At 38.4% G+C, this 15,710-nt stretch overlaps 1 pseudogene; it reads right to left on the bottom strand.

The window, feature by feature from the left end:
* Positions 1-2,196: 2,196 nt before the first annotated feature.
* The window catches only part of LOC110310060, a 105,433-nt pseudogene continuing 91,919 nt past the window's right edge, over positions 2,197-15,710 (bottom strand).

The following is a 15,710-nucleotide window of genomic DNA, read 5'->3' as shown; positions in this document are numbered from 1 at the left end:
AATGACTGTGTGGAATCTTTTTTTTTTCCTTCTGAACAAAATATGTTTTATTTGCTTTAAAGTCCTTGGGAGAACACCTCCTGGATGTTGGTGGGATATTGTCAGTGGGGTGGATGTGCAATCAGCATCCTGTGATGGGCTGGGGAAAAGAGACAAGTCTGGACCTCACTCAGACCCTCTAGTCCCTTGTCCTTCCATGACTACTACATGCAGAAAGAAACCACTCTAAATACATGCTAAGCAACCCAGGTGAAACGGGAGATAGCCCCGGGCTGAGCCCTACACACTAGGCCCTGTGGGATTTGGGAGCCAGATCTCAGATTCAGTTTGCTAAGACACCCCAAAAGGTCATGAAGAGGACACAGTTGGGTTTAAGTCCTAGTCGGGAGGTCAGTAGTCTTTGCCTCCTGTATCAGTAGGGGTGTCTACCAGCAGAAGGCTCTAGAAGTATACACTGCTCCTATCCTTCCCTTCTCTAAAGTCCCACAATGTTTTGAGCATACACTGTAAAGGACAGGTAAGGCAAACACAGGCCAGGATAAGTGTACCCAGCGTGAAAGGGAGGTGCTAGCTGCTGCCTTTCTGCTTCTGAATCTATACATCCTGGTCACCAGGTACCTTGGAGCCCCAAGCAGTCTGGCTGGGGTAGAAAAAAAAGACAGGCAGTGGTGGTGCACACCTTTAATCCCAGCACTTGGGAGACAAAGGCTGTCGGATTTCTGAGTTTGAGGCCAACCTGGTCTACACAGTGAGTTCTAGGACAGCTAGGGCTACACAGAGAAATCCTGATTCGAAAAACAAAAACAAACAAAACAAAACAGAAAGAAAGGAAGGAAGGAAGGAAGGAAGGAAGGAAGGAAGGAAGGGAGAGAGAGAGAGAGAGAGAGAGAGAGAGAGAGAGAGAGAGAGAGAGNGAGAGAGAGAGAGAAAGAAAGAAAGAAAGAAAGAAAGAAAGAAAGAAAGAAAGAAAGAAAGAAAGAAAGAAAGAAAGAAAGAAAGAAAGGAAGGAAGAAAGATCCCCTTTCCCATCTGCCTTAGCTTAGGGTGCAGAGATGGGACAGAACTAGAACAAAAGAGATCTGAGCTAGTGATCTTCCTATAGGGGACCGGAGATGGGGGGCACCGCCCAGTAGCCCCAAAATTAAGGAGATGATCAGACAGCTAGAGCCCTCATCTTACCCACTCTTGTCACCTCTCAAGACTCCCCCCCCCCACACACACACACACAAAGAAATGCCCTGGTTAAAATGGCTGCTGTATTTATTTCTGCTTAAGTCCTCATGACACAGGTAAGGCAGAAAGCTGGAGACTGGGGGGTGGGGGTGGGGGGTTGACCAAGTGGAAGAGTAGACGTGCAAAGTGGCAACTAACCAGAGAAGGATACAGAGAAGAGTAGCAGCTCCTGCCCTCCCTCTCTGCTTAGATAAGGCCTTGAGTCCGTGTCCACTCAGAAGGGTTCCTTCAGGAGAAAGAGAAGGTGAAAGATCAGAGTCGGGATCTGGTTCAGGCAGGAGGTTCTCACATTCAGGGTGGACTTATGCAGTGAGGGGCAGGTGAGGTGCAAGGTTGGAGACTCAGTACAGATGGGCAGATCCCACTTGCCCCCACCAGGTTACCCCCAATCTCAAAGCCCTTCTAAGTGCAGGGGTGTGTGATCCTCAAGTCTAGGCTCATCTGAGGAGTCCTGCTCTGGTGTAAGTGGTCATGTGTGCATGTTCGACACATGAGAATGATTGGCTAGCACTAGCAACCCTCATGGGAAACAGACTCTGGATGGGAAGGTAGGAGGGATGACCAGACCTTTGGTGACTCCCCCCGCCCCCAGCTTCAATGAAGTCTGGAGTAGCAAAGAAGCCTGTCCCAGGCCCTGTCACTAGCCATAGTTCCAATCCTACCCATTGAATAGATTGTCATGGCCCTACTTACAGAGATGCTTCAGAGGGCTAAGAAAATAGATCCATTTGGAAAGGTCTAAGCTGTCCTCTAGGCCGGCTAATGGGCATATGGGCACTACCCCTTTAACAGCTCTGTGTCTTCCCCAAAAGGGGACCAGACAGATTTCTGAGAAACTGAACGGGCCCATGTACTCTGCCATGGCTATGGAGTCCCTGGGGGTTGGGGAGAGCTTCCTTGCTGACTCAGAAGCTGAGTCCAGATCCGGAGGGCCCCCAGGCTGTAGTGACCTCATTCCCTGGGTTAGAAATCACTGAGGATGCTGATGTTTGCGAAGGCAGCCCGGTAGCAGTGGGAGTAGAGTCTGAGTAGGAAGGCCCACTTGAAGGAAATGAAGCTCCAAATACAGGAGAGAGGTAGTAGCTATTCTGGTCTTTGAGACTCTGGTGCTAGGTGATGGCCAATGCCAGGAAGGTGCAGAAGGCGGAAATGGAGACTGTGGAGAAGAGAGCACCCACGAAGAAGAAGCCACGAAGCCCTCTAATCCAGGTCCTCCAGTAATCCTGCATGTACATCATGTGATACACCAAGACCCACAGTGGCAGAACACCTGCGAGACCTCCTCCATCACCACAGTCCCTAGTTGTCGGTAGACCACCGTCCAGACGAAGAAGATGGAGAAGGTGGCCACCAAGATGAAGCCTGAGTAGGCCGTGCAGAGGCCGAGCTGCAACTCGGAGGGGGCTATGGGGCAGCGGAGGAGCAGTGCCACCAAGTCACAGGTGCACTGCCTGAGCTGGAGCCTAAGCCCCACACCGACTGTGCTGAATCTTAATCCAAAGAGACTAATGCACAGAATTTAAAGAACCTTGTCAAAATCAGGTGACCTCTAAGCTATCTCCTCAGTCTTTCGAAATTTGTTTCTTTTTAAATTAAAAGTAAACATTATGCTTTCTTTCTCAATAAATCCAACACACACACACAGACACACACAGACACACACACACACACACACTGATCAATTACCTTTGTCTATTGGGAAAAAAAAAAACACTTGCTATCTATGTTGTGAGCAGCTACAAAGTGTAAGATGCATTTCAATTGCAGTAGTATACAAATATGGACAGTCCTTATTGGAGCTGATAATATGAGTAATTCAGAAAGTATTTACTGAATTACAGGGTAATACCTATACTGATGACTACAGATACAACAATACAAATTTTAAAGTCTGCCTTCAGGAATCTAGTATTCCATATAACCTAGGTTCATGAGAACTATGGAAGAACTTCTTCTAAAAATTAAGCATATCTTTGTCTGATGTAAGTAGATCTGAGTGATTTGATAACATAACCAAAGGTGTGTATTGCCTTTATAATTTCAAAATATCTTATACAATTCATTAAGGAGGTATTTATTTGTTAGTATTAGACTGTCAGAATGATTTTTATCTACCTTGATTGTCTAGGACAAGGACTTCCGTTTATCTGGCCTTCTATGGCACTGGAGATGATCCATCCCCATCACCTACCTTGCCTGTGAATGGCAGCAGAGACTAGAATGAGAATTAGATTCCAGAACAGCTTTTAACTTAAGATCGGTGTAATGAACCCACATAGGGGAGAAATTAATTTCTCAGCTGTGATGCTCTGCCTAGCATTTAGAGGTGTGGAACCTGACTGCTGTGTCTGAATAGCTCTCCTGCCCCACTCTACCCAGCAGCTCTTTAACTCGGGTCTAATTTATATTTCTACTCACCCACAGCCTATTGTTGCTTGCAAACTCAAATTGACTCAGAAGTGCCACATTTTACCCAAGCAAATAAAGAGTGCAGGTTTCAAGACTATAAAAAAGAAAATGTAAGTTATCCAACCAAAAGGAAAAATAGCAAAGGAAGACACAGAAGTAACATGACAAAAAGATTCCTTTTTAAAACGTGTAATACTTATAGAAGGATTGCAAAAAATAAAATTTCTAAAGTGTATTGCATGACTTTATTGAATATTTACTACAAGGGTTAGAAGATAGGGTCTAGAAACTTAAGAGCACGTTTATATAATGAAGCATTGTACACTGAGAGATTTCTCTCTCTGAATTTGTCACACTCCTATACATCCAGCCATTATGAGTCCATATGTTGCAGGACTATCTTTTCATAAATGCTTACATAGACAGGTGGTCCTGGAAAGAGGGAAAGAGATATCAACTACTTAGGAATTAATTTGTATATGTTATAGGTAAAGACAGTGACTCCTTGTGGTGAGACTTTGAAGTGTCTATGTGTCTGGAATATTCTAGAACAACAATCTTGGACATAGTTTATATATATATATATATGATCTTGTTAACCATTCAAATGTAAGTTGAATCTTTACACTCTCCCATATACCATAAGATAGTGTAAGAAGACTTCTGTCACCTCCAGTGGAAACTTAAGAATCTATGCTTAGTGTTTTGTTTTGTTTTGTTTTTTTTATAAAAACTAATCATCAGGACAAATTCTCACACCAAGGCTAAAAATGAGTGACTATACAGTGTCACCAAGACACAAACTGGCTGCAGCAGGTTTACACGTGCAGACCAATGGCTTCTTTGTTAGGTCAATCTGCTCTTTCTATTCCTAGATGTTTCTGTTACTTTGATTTAAAGACCTAAATCCACATACTGTAACCCATAATAAAATGAAATTTAATAAAGATTCCTCTTTGTCTTGTAGTGACTAATAAATCTAATGTAGTTCCAAACCATTGGCAGCAGTTTTGATGAGTATGTGTATAGCTGTGTCCAATTGCACAACTTAAATAATTGACTAAAACTTGCATATGCAGAGCTTAAGAGGTAAGAATAGATGGGAATTTTGAAGACAGAAAAGGAGAGAATCTAGGTAATCAAACGTTAAGGTGGTTGAAGCTGAGTGAGTCCAGTTCCTTAATGGAATAAACAAAGTAACAAGTTAAGAAGGATTACCTTGGTTGTCAATTTGACTTCATCTGAAATTTATTAAAACTCAAGCAGCTGGCTACACCAGTGAGTGGTTTTTCTTGAATAAAGTATTAAATGGGAAGACCCACCTTTAAACCATCTTTAAACTTTTGAGGTGGCAAGATCCACCTTTATGGTGGCAGCCTATATAAAGAACTAAGAGAAAAGGAAGCCCCCTCTCTTTGCCCATTTCCTTTGTTCTCAGTAGAAACTTTATCCCTCTGGTATTAGAGCAACTTCTTTGGGATTAGGGCATACACAAGTATTGTCACAGAATATCCATTGTCAGCCACTTTGGGCATGAAAGTTTTCCAGGAACAGTTAGACTAATATCAGGACTGGATGCACCTGCCACTGGGCCACAAGACTGCAGGGCCACTGTGTCTCTTAGTGCATCAGTAGTTGCACCAGTGACTAAGCAATGCTCACAACTCATGTTGAAGATTAGTCACTATGAAAGAAAGGTCAATTCATCCCCAAGAATTACAGTTCATAGATGAAAGAAACTTTGTCCGGGGGGCTTCCTCCAAATTGGACAAAGGTCTGCTACATTTTCAAAAAAGAACCAAAAGATAAAACTTGAATGTTCTGAACTGCCAATAGTAAAAAATCAAATCTGTAATCAACCCAAGTAGAGAAGATTTAATCACTTTAGAAATGGATAATTACAGAGTATTTCAACCTAAAATACATTTTTATTTTGTGTATATTAGTGTTTGCCTACATGTATGCATGTGTACAGCATAAGAGGGTGTCAGACTCTCTGGGTTTTAAAAAATGTTGTGAGCTACCATGCGGTGTTCTAAGCTGAACCTGTGTCTTCTTAAAGAGCAGCAAGAGGGCTCCAAGCCATCAAGCCATCACTCCAGCCCTACATTTTAACTTGAAACAGTGATTATGTACATGCACCCAAAGTACACGACAAATATTAAAATAATTCAATGTCTCAGTTAAGAAAATATTATTTTCATAGTTTTTTGATTTGCACTTTTATATAACACAGTCCCATGTATTGTGTTATCTATATCACTTTTAATTTCTACTTATTGTTTACATTTTAAATAAATATATATTTTTGAGCTAATTTCATTCAGATTTTTACCCTGGCCCCTTAGCTTTGGAATTCCCAAAATATGGAGTTTCCCATGAACTTAATACAGAATATAGAAGTTCAGAGGGTTCACCTGTTCTTTAAGTGTTTTACATCTTAGTGATATAGAGAGAGGCAAAAACTGTGGCATACACAAGTTGGGATTTCAACAAAGTTATACTTAATTTCTTTTGTTTAGTGTGTCTAACTTGAAGAAACCAGGAAACTAGAATCTGACCATTGGCAGAGGGAATACATCCAGGAAATGGGGGGATAATAGAATATATGTGAAATGAAAGCGGAGAAGGAGAATACTGGGGCAGACATGTTCAAGACAGTAGTGAACTGACTGGAGGTGGAGTGGTAAAGGCCAGGACTAGGGGTTAAATAAAGTGAACTATGCATGTACATCTAAACCTACAAACTTACATCTCAAATAAATATACAATGAGCAAAATACAATATATGATAGGAACAAAGTGGAGGAGAATAGTGGGAGCTAAAGATTTAGGTGGGAACGAGGACAGGCACATGGGAAGAGGGGTATTGGCACAGGGGTATGGGGACAGGGACATTGAGGAAGAAATTTGCAGGTAAGTTAACTAAAGCTAAGAGTATATGAGGAAGTCTTATGAAACCGTAGTATTTTTTGAGTGATTCTTTGTTATTTATTTATTTTTTTAATTACATATTTTTTATTTACATTTCAAATGTTTTCCTTTTAACTCAGCCAGATTCCCAGGGCACGGATGGTGTGGCCCACAGTTTGGATGGATCTTTCTATCTCTGTTAACATAAGCTGGAAACTTCCTTTAAAATACTGTCCTGAGATTTGTCTCCTTGGTGATTCTAGTTCCTGTAAAATTGACAACCAATATTCATGGGATCTTAAAGTAAATAATAATTAAGTAAAAGAAAAACAGATGGACAGTATATATTAGCTCTAGGCAGCTACAGAACCCTACAGTAGCCAAATGAAAATGAAAAATGTCTGATTTTACTTCTGTTCGATCCTTAATTAAATTAAATTACTAGCTAACCGTAAATCATGTGTACTCATCTCCCTGCAGTTATGACCACAAGAGCTTCAGCATAACACAGATAAATATATTCCTTAGAGTCATTTTTGAAGATTTGACTTAGTAACGTGGCATCTATCAAATAACAGGAGTCAAGCTTAGAGAATTTCTGCAGCTTTCCACCATTATCTCCACAGTAAATTGTGTTACATCATAAATCTAATTGATTTTAAGTCATACCATAAGTTTATGTGTGCCTAAAAAAAGACAAAAGCTTACAATTAAGAGGTTTTATCATGTTCTTTTGTTACATAAAATGTTTCTTGCATCTTTATAAAAATTGACTTTGTGTTTATAAAAAATGGTGTCCAGTATAACCCATGTGAATACATTTAAAAAGAGAGCAAAAATTAAAAAATGATGTGGTTTTTTTCTCCTAAAATTTCTTCACAAGATCTTATTTTTGAAAATAATATTTAGAATCAGGCCACTGAAATCCTTCTCTTTTTCCTTCATAACCTTTTTGCTCTTGTTCCAAGACAGAGTATGCTAGCTCTGGGCAGCTAAGGGGTACCACTGAACCCCAAAGTAGCCAGATGAAAACAAAAATGTTTTATATTACTTCTGTTTGATCTTCAATTAAATTAAATTACTAACTAACCCTAAGTCATGTGCACTCTTCTTCCATGACCCCAAGAGAATACACCTTTTATATCAATCATCAAAGAAAGACTTAAGCATTCTACGGACCTGTCAACTCCCCTATCTATTGATTCCAAAATTAGGTGGATTGTAGAGATGCTGATTATGAGGGAATCTTCAGGAAAAAAATCAATCCATTATAGAATTCAAACATATAATACAAAGATATAATAGTGGTACTCACACCTCGGTGGTAAACAACAGCTGTCTAGTTGCACTTAAGACTTACAAACAGAGCCGGGCAGTGGCGGTACATGCCTTTAATCCCAGCACTTGGGAGGCAGAGGCAGGTAGATTTCTGAGTTCGAGGCCAGCCTGGTCTACAGAGTGAGTTCCAGGACAGCCAGGGCTACACAGAGAAACCCTGTCTCAAAAAACCAACAAAACAAAACAAAACAAAACAAAACACAAAAAAATGCTTACAAACAGGAGGAAAATCATGCTTAGTAGTATAAACCTAGTCAATTACCTAGGGTTAGTGATGCTATGGATCTTAGTGAGAACCTCGTTTTCTCTACTTTAGTAAGCGAGTGTAATTCCTAACTGAATTTTAAAATTTATTTCCACACCCACAGGTAAGTGTGGTTCCCACTCTTCGTCAAAGAAACTTCTCTGCAGCAAATGGAGATCATTACCAAAAATCACAGGTGGTAAAAAACGCAGAGATTATTCTAGTAATCAATGAATGCTCAGACAACAGAGACATCTATCTCACATCTCCTGCACACAAGGGTCAGGGAACATTTTACAACAGGAGGCAAAAAACGTTGTTAAGTACCAGAGGACCAAGAAAACTTCTGTGAGATCATGCTTTCTGGCAATGACAGAGAAGCTTCATTTATGATACCGCAACAATATGACTGCTTAACCAAGACCTGAGCAATAATAACACCATTAGGTATGTTAAAACAGAAGGGGGAAATTGCACTAAGCTCCACCCCTAGATTAAAAACTATCAGTAACTAAGAAATACCAAGAGAAAGAAAGTATGACTTCCCCAGGGAAGAGCCACCTATTTGGCTATCTAATTCCAAGTGATCAGCCCTGGAATTATATACATTACAGGCAATTCCAATAAACTCAACAAGTTGTACTTATATATTATGTGATTATATATATTTATAAATGTAGCAATAATAATCAAAGAAAAAGAGACTATAAATTTGAGAGGAAATGACAAGGGTGCCTAGAGAGGGGGTTGGTGGAAAGGAACATGGGAAGGGTTAAAGATAGGGAAGGAAAATAGAAACGAATGTATTTATATTTTAATTAAAATTAAAGATAATAATCACACAGAGTTTAGATGTTGCATAACGATGCCAATGGTTTGGAAAACTATTTTGGAGGAAAGCAGTATATAATAGAGGAGAGGGCTTAGAGATCAAAATTCCACCCATCATCTCTAATATCTTCCCTCTAGGAGCCCTAACATTTTACTTTAAGCAAGGTATTAATAATACCTATTTGCTTGGTTGTGAGGGTAAAATGAACTTGCATTAACAAAAGTACTTTGTATGCAAAGAGGGGCACCTATATTCAAGAGAATGGTTATTATGGAAAGAGACTCATGTTACCAGGTTTTATTATCATTATTGACTTAATTGTAATGATGAAATTATCTTGCCCCAGGCAGATCATAAAATATTGTGCAAATTTCTCTGGTAAAATTCAAACTCCATAAACTGATTCATTGCAGAAAAGAAATTATTCCTGGTTTTGAATTCAGAGTAAGTATTTCTCTTGAATTGTCTAAAAGGTTCCTTTTTTTTTTTTTTTTTCAATACAGATAGATGTTTTCCTCCATGCTTATAATAGTGTCATTTGGGTCTTTTCCCATTTCGTCATTGTGTGAATTCCTTCTGTGAAAAGCTGTTGATGAATACATTTGTCTCTATTCTATTTCTGAAAGAACAAAGGTGACAATGGAGACCTCCTAGGAATTCAGACCCATTACTGCATTTTTACCCTTTTAGACCAGAAAGAAATTTCCCTGGGTAATTCTTCTCTTTCTTAAAAGGACATGAATTTTGAAGTCCTGGCTACAGATGCTATTTCATACTTATTAATTGTGGTGTATCAGACAGCTTACATAATATTTTGAGCTTTTGACTCTGTACCTTTTAAGAATATGTATATGAACTAAACGAAAAACTTCAAACTTGGATAATGAATACTAGAGAATAGTAGAAACCAAATATCTAGTTCCTTTCTTGCCTACCACTGGATAAAGAATCAACTTACAATAAAAATTGGTAGGAGTCACTTTTTAAAATATTTCATGTACCTAATGATCCTTAGATTTACTGGATCTATCATCAGTTTAAATGCACAATTAGACACCCCTAGGAAGTGATAGGATGCCTATTAGCTATTTGGAATTAGCCAGTTTTATATATTTTAAAGGATGATAGAATGATGTGCTGTGTAAAACTTTGAGAAAAGGCTCATTAGAGCCTTCCCCAGGTAGATATCTATTTTAAGATTGACTGATAGAAAACTGTAGCCATGTGACTCAGTAGAGAGTGGTGTCTACAAGTATGGAGGTTGTGTTTAGCTATACATGGTCTTTGCAAAATCCAAGGGCTGAGGATGGAAATCTGAAGATAGAAGACTGATAGACAGGGAACACTACAGAGGAGCAAATAAAGTTGGGACAGAGCCCTTCCATGACCCAAATAAAACATTCAGTCTTCCAATCAACTGAAGGGAAAGTGACCAGCTGAGTATGATTGAAAATCAAAATCTGACCTTGGGGTTTTGCCATATGAAGGGACTTACAAATGAGTTTCTTCATCCTCTAAGCTGCCATTAAAATGAAATGTGTACAAAAGTCAGGTTAGTGAAAAAAGCAAATTTTACCCACATTAATAAGATTGAAAAAAAACCATCACTTCAGTGTGAACACTTCTCTGAAAGTTGACTCACTGTTCCTGAAACAATATCCTAATCTGTAGGGGAGAAGGTCCTGATCTGTTTCCAGGAAGCCAAACCAATGCAGATAGAAATGTGTGCCCTAGAGAAGCAGGCTGCACATGTGGCACATGAGAACATTCCCAGTCACTAAACAGACCCATACAGTGACTTTGACATGCCCACTCTTTTCTGTCTATTCCAACTTCTCCAATGCCTTGCTGACCCCAATTCTCCCTCCTAATAGCGGTCACACAGTCTTCATCTGGGATATCTTAACTGCCTTCCTATTTATCTTTTTGGCAAACTCCCATCCTCTTTTCTTAACCCATACCCTTTCTGGATACTATTCTTCATACATAATGAGTCACACATCAGTCAAGCACTGTCATAAGTCCCCTTATCTTTGTACAAGCTATGCTTTCCTTCTGGAGTCCAGTGAGACCTCCAGCAGTATTTATGAGTTCCACTTTATTTTCCTAAGGCCAATTCCAAGTACTGTACCTTTTCTTTTTCCCTTTTGTATAGTCCAGAATCTCCAAGTGTGTGACTGTCATGAGCTTCGACTGGCCCATTCAGCTGCATGTGCTCTAAAGCTGTGTCTGCTTGCTTCTCAACACTACCAATTTTTGAACCTGACAAGAACAACAACAAAAAAAGTCCCTTTTTTCACATTTATATTCCTAGAAACCAATGCAGAGCTTAGTAATGCTAGAAGAATTGAATCAAATGGAATGTGTTCTCTGAGATGGATGAAGCATGACTTCATTAGGCGAATATACCAAATGTTTCCATCAAGTCTACATCATAAAGGAGAGAAATTCTACTTGCTTCTAACACATTAGGACTATAACCCACCACATTATTGCCGTGCATGAAAGCCTAAGTACAGGATTTTAAATTCTACTCTGCAAAATGTTGCCATATAATTCAAACAAATGCTCATTTCTACCATCTGTTAATAACTTTTCTACACATTCTTATTGCTACAAACAAAAGAACAGACAGGTAACGCAGTGCACATCACTAGAAGCAAATGTACATCTCACCATCTGTCTGGAAAGATGGAGTGTTAAGAGATGCATTTCTCTCTGCAGATTAAATTTATCATCTTTTCAGCTGGAGTTATGAACCCTCTGGGGCAGGGGAATAGAGCACTTGAGACCCAAGGCACTAATGAATTTTTCATGGAATGATCTTCCTTACTGTAAAGGGAGGTGGATGTATAGCCAACTCAGGGCCCCTATGAGTTTCTCCAGAAAGGAGAATAATTAGGCAGCTGTTTGAGAAATTCCTTTTGGCTATGACTCTTCTACTAGAACATAGTATATTTTAAATGCTCTGCCACTTACAGAACTAAGAAAACTGCAAAGAAGTTCTACTAGGTGGCAAGAGGGAATTTCCCATCTCTGTCACAGGAACAGAGCACTAAGACACTTGACACTCCGTAGTGTTTGAAGGGGAATCAACTCAAGTGGCTCAAGCTGTAGACCAGGCTGAGACTCAGAAGTGATATCACCAGAGGCTGTCTCCTCAAAACCATCTTGGTTTAATCTGGTTTAGAGCACATGTGATGTTTCCACTTCAACATAGTCTTCAAGAACATATAGAAATGATTAGCTGAATACATTTCCTCTATAGCTTTCATGCATGGCTTGACCTAATATTGGCTATGTCTCCTGGCTTTGCTCAAATCTACATTGTTCTCATCTTCAGACTCCCAGTGGTGACAAGAAGTCTTTCCACATCACTAAGTCTAAGCCCTCATAGATTTAAACCCAATAACAAAAATACCTTTCTGCCTTAACTTTAGTCAACAAAAAGTCATTGAATTTCATTGATTTTTCTAATGAAAAAAATCATCACAAATCAATCACCTGAAATATGTAATACTCTGGCTAGCCACCCTAGCACTCATTTCATGCTCATAGCTGAATCCTGAGGTGAAATAACTTCAACTGAAGTATGTGGACTGTGTCTATGAAAGGAATTAATTGAATACTTAAAATCAAATACAGGTCAGCTTATCCAACAAAATTACACATGGGTCCAGGAGGGAAACAAATGCTATCTATCATAGGTGCTAGCTTGTTTTCTTATCTCTGTTGTAATCACTTTCATCCCATTTATACCTAAAATTTTTAAAGTTCAGTATTCAAAATACTGAATTATGTCTCTAGTATACAAATCTAAACTGAAATCATCAAAGGCTATCCATCCTTCAACACAGAGTCAGCAATACTTTCGTGACTCCCAACATGTTGAACACAATCCCTTTTAATCTGATCTAGGGTCTTTCTCAAGTTCGAATTCACATCTTACCTGAAATCTCATTGATTATCCTATAGTCTTCTAAAACACCATACAATTTGTCAATTATTTCTTAGCCTACAGCTTAAGCTCAACTTTCCAAATTTCCTTTTCCATCTACCTCATATTACATATTTTTGTATTATCCTACTTGTGTCTGTTACTCCTTCAGAGTTTTATTTATTCTATACCATATTAATAAAGTAAACAATGTCTGAACAATGATGATATTTATTACTATTTTCAAAATTTAGTGTGACTGTGTAACTAATAAGATCAATATAATGCAGTATAAAATGCATAATAGTTTAGAAAGTTTAGTGAAGAACTGGATCCCTAAGTGGCTCTCAGAATGGCTTTGGGAAAGTTCTTGAGCCACTCAGCTAATTTCACTGATATTTACAAGTGCCCCATAAAACAGTCATATTATTGCCTGGCATGCCAGTATCTTAATATACAAGGTCCAGTGCAGAATAGGACCACTAATGTCTTACCTCCCTCATCAACCTACATTACACCTTTCAGTCTGTGTACTGTCACCAGCAGGAGAGTTTCCTGATCAGTCCAAGACTTATTTCTCTGTCCTGCAACAAAAGCACATAGTGTCTTTAGAAATATTGTCATACCATTTAGTTACAGTGAGCAATGAAGAGCAACTTGCAATAGCCTTGGTTCCTCCAGTACCTCACTGACTGGTAACTCATAGCAACATAACTTTTTCTAGGCAGTGGGATTTTCATTTAGTATTTTCTATAGGGTATTGTGCACTAGATATATGTTGATTTTCTGTCTGTTAAGGATAATTCTCGTTGTCAAGGCAAGAGAACAATAATAAATATATTCCACATGTAATTGAATTAATTTTCCCCTGGGGCATCTCTTAGATATTTCTTTGAAATTATCAGTCTGGATACTAGCCTATTTTACTGCAATTTTCTCATTTTTCTCCAAAGTAGAGGCAAGTTGCCCTGATAATTAAGGAAGCAGGTGACTTAGTTTCAACATGCTTAAGTTTTTATTCAAAATTGCCTCACAGATGTGGTTCAAGATTAAATAGAGGGCTGATTTCTAACATTTACAGAATATATTAAAATTTGTGCAGGCCCTTTGACTGTTTTGGCTTTCTCACCAGATAGAGATTTTTATTTTTATCTCATAGATAACCAGACAGAGTGACAAGTGACATTGCACAATTAGTAAAGTTCAAAGAAGAGACCAATCTCAAAGTGCCGAATGACTTGACCTCTAGGATTTTCCACAGGTTTGCACTCCATTTCAAATGCATCTTGGTTAAGAGTATAAACAGGCTCCTTTATTTCACCAAACTTGTGTGTCATGTCTTCTTTTTGATTGATGGAAGAGTTTAGAAAGATAAGTCACCCCAGTTAACAAATTTCTAAGATGTCTTAAAAAAAATCTTCTCTGGTTCATCTCATCTAGGACTCTTTCCATAATTTCAATATTTATGTTTTCTCTCATCAATGCCTTCAATAGTAATTGCTAAGTGACTGTTAATCTAAAAAGTCTTGTCACTTTAATGTATCCAATGGTGACCCTTAGAGCTTTATTTTTAACCTGGAGAGAGAGAGGGAGAGAGAGAGAGAGAGAGAGAGAGAGAGAGAGAGAGAGAGAGAGAGAGAGAGAGAGAGAGAGAGAGAGAGAGAGAGAGAGAGAGAGAGAGAGAGAGAGAATCACTATGGACGTGATAATCTAGGACTGCAGTGTTGGGTAGGTACTGAAAGTAAGCACCATTAATTATTGTTATTTCCAGAGATGAATGATGTCCACATAGACCACCTTATAAACCTTTCTAGGGCATTGAATTAAAGATGTGACAGGAGTCAGATGTAGAGTAGGTCTTGCATAACATATTGTTAAGTTGCTTCATATGATGGGATGCAGTGTGAATATCTGAGCATCTAACCAGCTCCTGGATAATGATATTGGACCATGAACCATACTTTTAATAGCACAGGTAACAGATAGAGCTAAAATCCCAGCTATTTACTGTGTTTTCAGGAAACTTATTTGGTCAATATATCCTAGATATTTTAGCCATAAAACAGTAATAATAGAACACCTATCTTGAAAATATCAAGATACACAATATAACGAGCTTAAAGTATACCTGGCACTGCTATATATTCAGCCAATCATTAGTTATATTTACTGACACTCTACCACATTTTGAAGCATGACCTCTAGTGAAAAAAATATCAGGGATGAAGTGATTATTATCAGAGAACAGAGTATAAATAGCCTGAGTTTGACAAAATGCTTTTATTCAAAATTTTTGTCATAGAAAAAAATCAGATAAAATCAACTGTCTCTACCATTTTCAAGTAAGTTGATGGTGTCAAATACATTTTAGGGTTGTGAAAACATCACTAAACTTTTTTTCATAAGTGTGCATTTTATAAAATTGCATTATAGTCTGAAAGTTTCTTAAAATACTAGAAGTACATCTGCTGTATGACAGCTGCATCATTCTTCAGTATATACCCAAATGACTTTATATCTTACTATACAGATATACACATGTATAAGCTCATTGCTACTCTTGTCACTATAACTAAGAAATAATTCGACATAGGTATCCATCAATTGATGAGGAAGTAATGAAAATATGGTGTATATGGACACTGAAATAGTACTAAGATATAAAGACAATGAAATTGTAAATTTTCCAGGTAAATGAGTGGAACTGGATAAAATTATACTTGGCAAGGTAACTCGGACCCAGAAAGACTTTATGTTTGTTTTTTTTATATTAAGTTCATAACTTTAAGTTTTTTTTTTTTTTT

This window comes from Mus caroli, chromosome 15, assembly GCF_900094665.2.
Source record: "Mus caroli chromosome 15, CAROLI_EIJ_v1.1, whole genome shotgun sequence".
In the NCBI taxonomy this organism is placed as follows: domain Eukaryota; kingdom Metazoa; phylum Chordata; class Mammalia; order Rodentia; family Muridae; genus Mus; species Mus caroli.
Note: the sequence above shows the minus strand (reverse complement) of the source record. Positions and strands in the feature narration are given on the sequence as shown.